Raw genomic sequence first — 11474 nt, forward strand, 5'->3', positions numbered from 1 at the left:
TTTGGCCTCCAAACATGTTAATTAAAACCTTTTGCAAGGATAATAAAATTTGCCATTCAATCTAACACTGGACAATTTTATAGCTGATACCAAATGCTATATGATAAACTTCCAGTTGAGTTTGAAAACATCATAGGCAGTAATGACAGATAAAGAAAGAGTTGATCTAAAAATCTCAGGTAGTAAGTTTCTCCTGCACTCATTACTGAAGTAGAAATATTTTTATAAACTACTGTAGGATTTATTTATTTTTTAAATCTAATTCCCATTTAAAAGCTGGCTTATGTGCAGTCCAGCTGAATTTTAGTAAGACCTGACGATTAGACTCTGCATGATCAAGTCCACACACCTGCTATGGAAAAAAAGCTGGAAGGATGGAATTCTTCATTAATGTGCCTATTTTTCGATACACCCTGAAACAAATTAATTTTTAGTTTATACAGTTTGTGTAGCACATAACACATATAACAGAGTTTTTTAAAACGTGATCATTATATAGCTTAAAAAGACAAACCAGTGAAATAAAAACTTTGCTTTTATAATGTGTTTTGAAGCCTCCTTACTCCAGGCTGCAGTGTATATATTTCAAAGTGCTGCACCCTGCCGATGCCCTGGAGGGAGAGCAACACTTCCCAGAACAGCTCTTGCTACCCTCCCTCGGCCCATGCTGAGGGCAGGTTAAGGCACTAGCAGTGCATATCCATTGTAACAAAGGCCTTGGGGGAAAAGCATCTTTTTGACCTCAGCAGAAGGTTAATTAAACTTCTTATAGATGTCACCTTTTCCTATCAATGAAAAGCTAAAAGGAAAATTACAGAGGTCTATAGATTCTTTCAAATGCCTCTGCACCAAACTGATGCTACAGAAGTCTCCTAACACCTGAGCTAGTGGCTCTATTGCAGTTCCAGCAGTGGTTGTCTTCTTCTATTTTCCTTATTTAACACGGTTAGCTGTTTCATACTCAAACATTTTATTTCTGGATGTAGCTACTTAGTCATCTAACACAAAAGAAAATTTACCTTTCAGTGTTAAGAATAAGAGCCTACTTTAATTCTGGTTGGTTGGCTTTTTTGTTGTTTCTTCATTAATGTTTGCAGATGATTTAAAATCTAGATAGCAATTGTATCTGTTGTACAAGCAAAATAGTTCATGTGAAACCATACCTGTTAATCATTTCTGTGAATAACTGAACAACTCAGTCCTTCAAAGTCACACAAGTAACTTTCCTGCAGTCCAATTCTTAATGGAAAGAAGTAAGGAGAAAAAATCTGCTGATGATTTATAAAATGAGGTCACAAGGAAATTCATTAGGTGGAGAGAAATCCTCAAGACCTTGATTCTGCAATTAGATGCATGATATTGGAGCCCCATGTCTCTAGGGAATCCTGTTACTTTTAGTTGACTATCATGGGGCACCAACCTAGTGTGGATGGTCTGTCCCTATGAGAAAAATCTATGAACAGGTTATATTTGAGTCATTAAAAAATGTGAAGTTTTATATCCAGTTCAGATCAAGCCAAGAGATGGATTTCTATAAATTTCTGCCATTAATAAAAAGTCAGGAAACTGTTAATGAACAATAAAAACAAAGACAGCATCCTAATCTCATAGAGTCTGCACAGCTGAGTGCTCGATCCTATTCATCTGCAACAGGAGGAATGACTTCACTTTCTTCACACTCTTATTTTCCTTCCTAAATTAAACTGTCATTTGCTGAAAGAAAAACAAATCCAAACAAGACCACAACAAACCCTTTACGTTTTATTCCCACATTCTGTATAATAGATAATTTGAACATTATCACCATTGAAAGCCCAGAGAAGTGTTTGTTCTTTCTAACAGTGGACATGCAAGTGTTGCATCTTGTCATATGCATGAAACCCATGAAGCTAAAGACCACCAAAGAATTTATTTACACTGTAGTTACTGAAACCTGTCATTTGAATTGTAGTGGGAACGGGACAAGGACTAGCTAATGAAAATACTCATCAGTCATTTATTTATTTTTTTTTCTTATATCTCCTTTTTGCCCACACTGCACCCTTCAGAGTTTCATCTGGGGTGAAAAACTCCCTTCTAATTTTTAATTTTACACCCTTGAAAGATAAAGTGTGACCTTCTTCCCATATTTTAAGGATGTATGACTGAGTCAAAGAGTCTTTAGTGTTTATTTGCTTTGAAATAGTCAGTAGCTTAAGGTACTCAGTCTATCCTTATCAGAAAATTTAGGTTTCTATACTGCCTCTTGGGCACTATATAGAGCTAGGTTCTATAAAGGCATCAGTATATGTAAGCAAATCTGGTGAAGAAGCAATGTACCTACACTAACAGGCTTTGGGTCCAAGCAAGGTACTGCAGCAGACACAACTCAGCGTTAATACAACTGTTTGTATCTGGACCGGAGATGGTGTGTGTCTGGCTGGGCCTAAGCTTGTCTTTGCCTGCAGGTGATGTTCTGATGAACGCTGCAGAGCTTGAATGTTTTGAAAATGGGACTTACAGAAAAGTTTGAAGACCCACATAATGACGTCTCAAAAAGGCTGGCTTAGGATTGCAGAGAAACACCTGCAGAGGAAGGGAGAAACATCTCCTCATAACCATGGCATTATTATTGTTATTATCATAGTAATGGGACTATCCTTTTTTTCCTTCTACAATCTCCTGCTCCATATGCTACCTACCTTCTATTTTCTGCAATTGAGATCGCAGAAGTTAATATGTAAAAAACACCCTAATAAAACAAACAAAACATTACTTTACCTAAAGGAGGCAAACCTCCCAGTCTTTAAAACAAACAAACATTGTTTGGCACATGACATAACAAGCAACAAATATTAACTACCTGAAAAACGTAATTATGCTATAACTTTAAGGTGCTATAATCAATAGCGCTTTAAAAAAGACAACAGCAACAACAAAAAACAACATGTAGCCCACCTAATATGTATGTCCTGTATGGAGCAATAGGTTGTTTGCAGGTATTTTCCTCTTAGAAAAAAATATAGCATCTAGGAACTAATATAAAAAGGCAAGAACTTTGCACCTCCACTTTTCACAGAATTGGAAGGAAACATAAAACCATCAATTTCTGGCTAAGAGAATAAGGTATTATTTTTAATTTAAAAAGGAATTATTCTGGACTTTGATAAATCAGCTTCATAAGAAGATTTAAATTAAAATAAAGTAAAAAGGAGCCCTCAAATGGCATTTTGTTGAGAGAGAGATTGACACTCAATTTGAAGAGATTAAATTCAGATTAGTATAGGTCCATATGCTAATTATGAAGTTCAGATTAACGATAAAATCCCAAAGCATAATCAAGCTTCTTTATTTCAAAGTCATGTCCTCTAGGTTGCCTTATTCAGGTTTTATAAATTTGTTCACCTTGCTAATTCTAGTAAATGAAAAGAGCTTTGCCCCACTGCATTGAAGGTAACTAAGGGATCAGCCAATACTTGTGAGTGGAAATATTATAATATTAGAAGCTAGCTATTGAGGGGAGCAAAGAAGAAAAGAGCAAAGTCACAGAGCAGATCTTGACCCTTCAGTTTCTCATGCATCAAGCAAGAAGGACACCCTATACCTAGAGATATCAGGCAAAACAACAACAAAACACATAAGCAGGGCACCCCTTGACATCTGGGCTAGGGATCCTTAGTACTTCTTAAGGTACAGGTGATAAATAGTTTATTTCTTCAGAGGGGCTAATTTTTAAACTAAAATAATGCCACAGAAATATCAGACATCGAATAAAAGTAATTAAATACATACATAAAAGAAAAACATACCGAACTAAAATAAAACACTTCCTGAGAACTCTGAAAACTAAAATTATTATTTTTTTCTTACAGACTTCAAATGCTTGCTTTGTGCTAATTAATACAGAGTCTTTCTGGGAGTATTGCTTGTTTAAGACAGAAGAGAAACTTTCTGAGTTAATAACATGGGTAAAAATGACAACCAAGAGAATCTGGGCAACACGTGCTGGGTCACTACAGTACAGTAGGTGAATATATAGTACTTACATTACTCAAGGGCATAGCTAAAGCAGGAGTCCTTGAGAGTAGAATATTTCTACCTAATTGAGATTCTAGAGCAGAGAGCTTAAGCTGCTTATCAGCCACCAGGTAAGCTTCAATCTCTATGGAAGAATACGTCCCTCTCCCCTCTGGTCCAAATGATTACAGGTCATACACAATCCCAGTTTCTTCCCAAGATTATAATTTACCTGGTCACAAACTGTTATATTTTGCTGCCTTTACTCCATCCATCACAAAAATTATGTATTTTAATTACCTTTTTTTTCTCCAGCCACTGTCTAATTATTTTCAACAACAACAAAAAAACCGCAATCAACAGCAATTACACTCTGTGACAGCGCATTTCAGAAGCTGTTACTGAAAGCTATCAGATAGACCTCATGTAGTTCTGCCACTTCTTGAATTAGAAAAAGTTTTTTTCATCTTTCTTTGATCTCTGTCACTAGGCATATTTATAAAACTTTTTTTTTTTTTTAATTTTAAATATATATGTTTTCAATTTTTACAGTTTATTTCCATAGAAGAGGTATTTCAAAACTCTTGCAGGGCTTTGGAGTTGCCACCATGAGGCATTACAGCATCAAGCATCTAGCCCATGCTTTCCTTCTCCAAGTCCCCACAAATCAGAGATTTTGTGTGGTGAAAACTCTTCCCCAGACTAAGCTTACAAATTCTTCAGAGTCTCTGTCTTCCCTCTGGAGTCACTCATGGCTAATTAATACCTGGTGTCTTTGGCATCTTGTCTGTTCTTCCCTCATAAAACACACCTGTTTTGTTTAAGAGGCTGTGTAAAACACAGCAAGAACACAGGGTGGCAAACTCTGCCCCTTACTCGTGGCATTGTTTGGGAGATGCAACCCACACAGATTTGGTCTCAATTACAGTAGGGTTTTTTTTTGTTGTTTGTTTGTTTGTTTGTTTTAAGAGCAAATATTGTAGAAACTGGTGGAAATTGGACTCTTCACAAAGAAAATATGGAGCTTAGTGTAAGAGGAACAGCCAGACTCTTTCTGTCAATGCTGCTATAAATTTTATCAGTTTGCACATGACAACACAAAGTCATCTTTTTAGTAGTTTAAATTACAAGAGAGCTTAACTATTGTCAGTATTCCTTTACAACTGTAAAATATAAAATTTCAATTGAATTCTTGACAGGATCTTTTTCCCTGATGTCATGGCAAGGTTATCAAAGACTGCTTGAGATGCTGATACTGCTAAAAGCCTCTGAAAGACAGAGAGAAGAAAACCTCACAGCCTAAAGTAACGTTATGACAACACATACTTTTAAATAGCATAATTGGACTGACTGTAAGGATTACATATCATTTGAGAAGGGCTGGGACAGGATTCACCCAGGCTGGCAAGGCTTCATGAAAATTATGAATTCCAGTGCATAAGATACAAATTAACTGAAATCTTAATTAAGATTATAAATGGTCTAGGACTATACATGCAGACAAGTGGAGGCAAGGCTTGTACTTGGAGAAGGAATGTTACTGAGTTTTACCAAGTTTATCTACTAACTTTTGCAGTAGAGCTAGAAAATAAAGGCAGAAGTTCAGTAACTTCAAGTCTTTGTAAAGATATTCATTGCTAACCACAACAAGAAATATCTCCTGCACATGAGAGGAGAAAGAAAATGGGGCCGTCCAAACCTAAAGCAATTGCAATGCTTACATCAACCCAATATTGCTTTTGGATCAGTGTAATAGAAGATTAGCCTACAACAAGCTTTTCTAGCCTAAACACCTGTAGAAGCAGATCTTAAAGGAAGTGAGTACTACTGTCTGTTTACACAGACAAACACTTTCTGTATCACACTTCTCTTCCTTTCTGCCTCTTGCCTCCTCCTCAACAGTGTAAGTCCAAGAATAAACTGACAGCCCTCTAAATAGAATAGGAAGCTTTTATCTGGTCTATTGTAATGTACTGTACTTCAATCCAGGCGTTTGAAGGAATGAACGACTGAGAAAGCAGCGTAGAAAAGGGACTGGAGCCAATGGGCACTGAAGATATATTGACATAGTCACCAGCAATAATATCTGTGAAATGACAGCTGCACTCTGGCTGTCCTTGGCAGTTAAGTAATATTTATATGAAAGGAACAGCTGTTTGTTCCACTGACATGTTAGGGGTGCAAACTAATTGGGTGATCCAGTCATTAAACTGTCTAATTGTTTTTGACTTTGAAAAACTTCCACAGTGAGTATAGAATATAGTACACTGAAACTTATGCTTCAACATCAGTTTCTAAAAAAGCATCTTGGTGTCCTGTATCGATTGGTCTAAGCTACTCCATTTAGCTTCAGAAAGCTTTTGCATTCTCAATAAGCATTTTCTCCAGAACTTATAGATCAAATAGCTAAAATTTCTTCATAGTCTTAATACTACATCCAAGCACAAGCTTTCATGTCCAAATAGCTATTTGAGACCTAGGCAAGGCTTGCTAACTGAAGCAGATACCGGCTTGAGGCTATTAGCAAAAAGGATGGTATTAAGATGAACATACGTTTGCATATTAAAAATGCTATAGTACCTTCTTTTTTAGCAGAAGGACTTAGCTTTTGCAAATACCATTTACAGAAGAAATATCTACCAAGCCATAATATGTACCAACCCTACAAACAATATTCCGTGTGCTGGGAAAATAACATCTAAATTGAGGGAAAGTTCACATATTCACATTAAAGCAAAATTAGCTATAACCAGAGGTTGATGAAATCATACAATCACTTTCTTTTACAGCTACGCTGGGAGTTAACAAAATTTTATTTCAGAGGAAATAGAGAAAGAAATGTATATATGTTACTTTTTTGCCTTCTACTGCACATTTGGGTTTGGAAAGACTGAACATTACTTACATTCGGGAGATTTTATTAGGCACTGTTTGAGAAGGCTTGAAACATTAGTAATAAAGTTTATGCCCTTTCTAGCTTCCTGTTCTCTTTTTAAAGTAGAATGATGGGAAGAAAATGTCAGTTGAGGACCTATCTCATTTGAGTTAGCCTGTACTGAACATTTAGGAGTAATCTGAATAACTCCAGCATAACATTTCATTATTTATGTGACAGCAGAAGTCAGAGGCTGAATCAAAATCATAGCATGCTAAGCTCTGTACCATCAACAGATAAGAACATCTCTACCCAGAGAGTTTACAGACTAAAATTGGTCTCTAATTTTGTACATGTCTTTGGATATTTTTAAACAAGGAAATAGTCCAACTGTTTTTAATAGGACTTCTTGGGTACATCTCTAAAGCAACATGGAAGATGGTGTTACCCCAAGTAAGTTACTGCTGTGACAAAAAGCAGGTGAGCCCTCCTTACACAACTCAAGCTACTTAACAAGCTTTGCTGTCCAGAGTCCAGGCTACTGCCTGCAGAGATATTTTGTTTTTCTTAGGGTTTTTGAGCTTTCTGATCCTTGACCCTGTGCAGATGCTGTTCATGTGTATTTGTATGATCAAAAATAGCTGCAGTTGTTTAGTGTTTCAGGTGGCAGGCCATGTTTTGCCTCCTCCACTAAATGTGGAAGATATCAAGGTGGCAGTCAAAAATGATTGAGTACATATGGGTAAGTGCTGTCCCCTTATTCCTAGGCAATTGCACAGTTTTCCTAGATGACAGTTTATGCACTTCTTTGTGGATGTAACAGATAAATTACTGATGAGGACAGCAGGTATACAATCATGTTGTCACACACGCAGGAATGGTTGAGAACAAGCGTCAAGGAGTTCAAGAGAAGAATGTTTATATATTTCTGGCCTCTGGAAAGGGCACAACAAATTCAGTGGAAAATCCACCAAATTAAGGGCGGGATGTTTGAAAAAAATCAAGTAATCTTGGGAAGAACGAAGCAGAAATAGCATAGAACATTTCTCAATAATATTCAAAGTTCTCAAAATGTCATTTTATGATTATTAATCAGAAGAAAGCTGTAGTTCACAAAAAATCATCAATGGCAGCCTATGACCATAAGAAAACTGAATATATCTAGTTAGATTTGTATTCCATTATTCCAGTTTTGGAATTGTTATCCTGCAGAACCCAAGATATCAGTGAAAATATATACATGTATGATATACAATCAAGACTCAGCAGATGCAAATAGTATTCACTATTGTTGGTGCCTAATGAAGATATTTGTTACAAAATTAATCAACACATTTGCAGAAGAATCCTTTATTTCCTGAAACTTCTGACATGCAAATATTTGTAAGCCACAGTTTGTTGTTTGTTTTTTTCCTGCCATGGACAATTTTTTTCAATTTTTTTTTTAATTTAATTAAAAAAAATACAGCATTAACTAAGATAGAGCAAAATTCTCTTATTTGACATATTTCTCATTTTACTGTTAAGTTAGAAGTGTTGAATAATAAATGGCAATACCACAAAGAACTAAACCCAACGGTATTATTTTTTCCATTAAAACTACATACTTCCAGAATCTTTCATCTTCTGCTGATGAAAGAAGAGACTATGGATATAACTTAAGGCTCATCACATCCAGTTTAAAATTAATGAATTTAAGAGGTATTAAAATCAGCCTTATTTTTACATACATTATTATAAGTATAAAAAAAAAAAAAAAGCTTTCCACTTTCACTGGATTGGAACCTTAAGAGGGTGGTTTCACTTCTTGAAATAAATTGTTTTCCTTCAGTGCTTACAGATACCTGACATGTGGTCAAGCAACCACTCTGAAAAGCAAGTTGCTGATCATTAAGTACTCACAGATGTCTCCTTCAAAATCTGAGAAACTTTGATTTGTGTGCAGTCAGAAATATTCCAGGCATGACACTGTCAGGTGCCAATGAATCATTTATATTGCAATCAGCTTGCAATTTTTGATAGAGTTATTAACTACAATTAAAAAATCTTAGAGGAAGGCAGCAAAATTTATCTTGTTGGTCAGGATGGTGTAATTATGTAGTATAGGTACATGTTAATTTTAACTGTTTTTGTTTGTACAAAGCTTTCATGTAACATGATAAATATATCGTATTTATCATTTTTATGTATAATAAAAATTGATTGTAAATGTTGCGGTAACTTTCTCATCAGAGAACTGTTCACATTTTCAAATTCAAACAACCAAAGCATACGAGTTTTTTCCTTACCCTCAAAAAAAATCAGCTGAATAGCTGCAGTTATTTGTAACATCTGCCCTTCTATTTTTGTGTCCTAGTGCTCTGAAGCAGTGTCAGATTTGTAGCAAGATGTAAGAATTGTGGTCAGCAGAATATATGCAAACAGCTCAGCTAATTTAAATAAATGCTATTTTATTACTAATGGAGCTACCGCCAATAAAGACAAGAGGATCTGACATATATTTCTCATGTCAGGAGTGCATCAACAGACTTACTGCCCTGAAGCATCTGCAGCCTCCTTTCTCTGTAATCTGCAACTTTTTCCATCACAGTTCCAGGAGCTCAGCAGCTTGTGCTGAAAGTCTGCTCTGTGTAATCTCAGATCATGAAATCATGAGAAAGAGCAATGAGAAACCTCATCTGGGACTCCCGTGCCACTACCTTCAATCCAACATCTCTGGAGCTGCCCTTGTCCTCAGCCAAGCTGTAGGTGTAGGCAGCCAACTGCCTAGAACTTTGGATTCTTGACCTGAATTGCCTCATAATGAGCCTTCTCTGGTGTTTTGTAGAGTTTCAGCTGGAAACTCTTTGGAAAATCCTTGCCCATAAGGATTGTCTTTGTAGTGAAGCAGCAACTAAAACCCAAAGGAATATCTGGTCTGTTTTCTTGCTGAAGAATCCTCAAATCCTTTCAACTGACAGATCCAGAATGGAGGACATTTGTCTGAATAATATTTTTGGATTAAATTTGGAAGCGCACAAAACTTCATTTCACATACAAGCTATAATAATATAAGTCATAATACACTATAACAAGAACATTTGTTGTGACAGCAAACTGTTCTGGACTTCAACTCAGAGGCTTGAGGCTGCTGAATTAAACAGGCTCCAGAAGACCTCTAACAACCACTGTGCCACAAGACAGTAGGCTGCAGCTCTCTGCTTCATGCTGGATGCTTCACCTTTTTTCGGGCACTTCTGAACAGAGATGTACAAACAGGGCACAGGTAGTAGATAACTGGAGTTTTTGAAGGAAATAAAACCTTCTTAACTTCCAAGAAAAAAAATATTTTTTTTCATAAGTACAAATGTACTTGAAGTAGTACTCTGACCCCTGTTAAAATCAGCCACACAATTCTGTCAGCTTCTATAGAAACAGGACTTCAACCACAGTAAAATCTATTACAGCTCTTTCAGAACACATGCTTTAATGGAAGTCATTTTAAAAACTATATATTAAGATCTACTCTCAGTTACATACATCATCTTCTTGATTTTATTGCTCTGACCAGGGCTCCTCAAAGGCAAAGACAGAACATTTTCAAATGTGATTTCTTTTTAAGAAATTATAAGGTTTTAAAGCAATTGAGTGTTAAAAGAATTATTTAAAATCCAGCACATTCTGAAGAACATTTTCACTCACGTTTCAAAAGCATTCCAATCTCCTTTTGTGTATCGATGAGTGAAGCAGGACAAAATTTGTCAAAATTGACCGTATCTGCTGGTGTCTAGGGCGGCTCAGTATTGTATTACTTACATTTACTGAACACAGCACATCTCTTGAAAGCACAGATAAAATTTGCCTTGTGTACTTGTGTATATGCCACTTTCAAAACAGGATATGAACCTCACCAAGCTTGTAGGGAGCTCTGAGTATTCCCAGCTTCTGCTGGCATAGTGCATCCACCCATCCATTCTCACCATCCTTGGGTTCTGGCTCCTCAGTAAGGGTTCTGGTTCAATACATTTACGTTCAGCTTCTCAACAGAAAAGGCATGGTACACTTGGTCAGATGCAATCATCTTACACATCAGAACTAATTGTTTGTCAGGTTATGTGAAAATCATTTGTCTGAATCTATTAAGACATTAGACAGTTTCCTTGAATATGGAAACTCATGGAAACACTTCCAAAATAGAATTTAAAATTAAATGTCATCATTGTACATATGCAAGGGTAGAAGGAAGAAGTTATTTTTTTTCCCCTGCTGCTCTCCATTTTGATTCATACAGATGAGAGCAAGTAGATGAAAGAGATGGATGCTCCTTTTTATTTATTTATTTTATTGGGAAAGCTGAGTTGGATGCTTGTGATCAAATTTCAAAAAAAGTGATGGCAGAGGACAGAGAATTGGCAAAGATCTTGTATTATCCCAAGCGGAGTCAATTTAAATAAGAACACATTAAGGTCTCAAATATAGTTAATAGAAAAAGCTTTTCACCTAAATATTGACCTGAGATTTCATGAGTCTACCATCTTCCTTTTTAAAAGAGACAAAATAACTGAACTCTTGCAATCTTGTTGAAACCTAAACTTGTGCAGTACAAAATAGATTTGACCCACTG

This window comes from Anas acuta, chromosome 13, assembly GCF_963932015.1.
Source record: "Anas acuta chromosome 13, bAnaAcu1.1, whole genome shotgun sequence".
In the NCBI taxonomy this organism is placed as follows: Eukaryota; Metazoa; Chordata; class Aves; order Anseriformes; family Anatidae; genus Anas; species Anas acuta.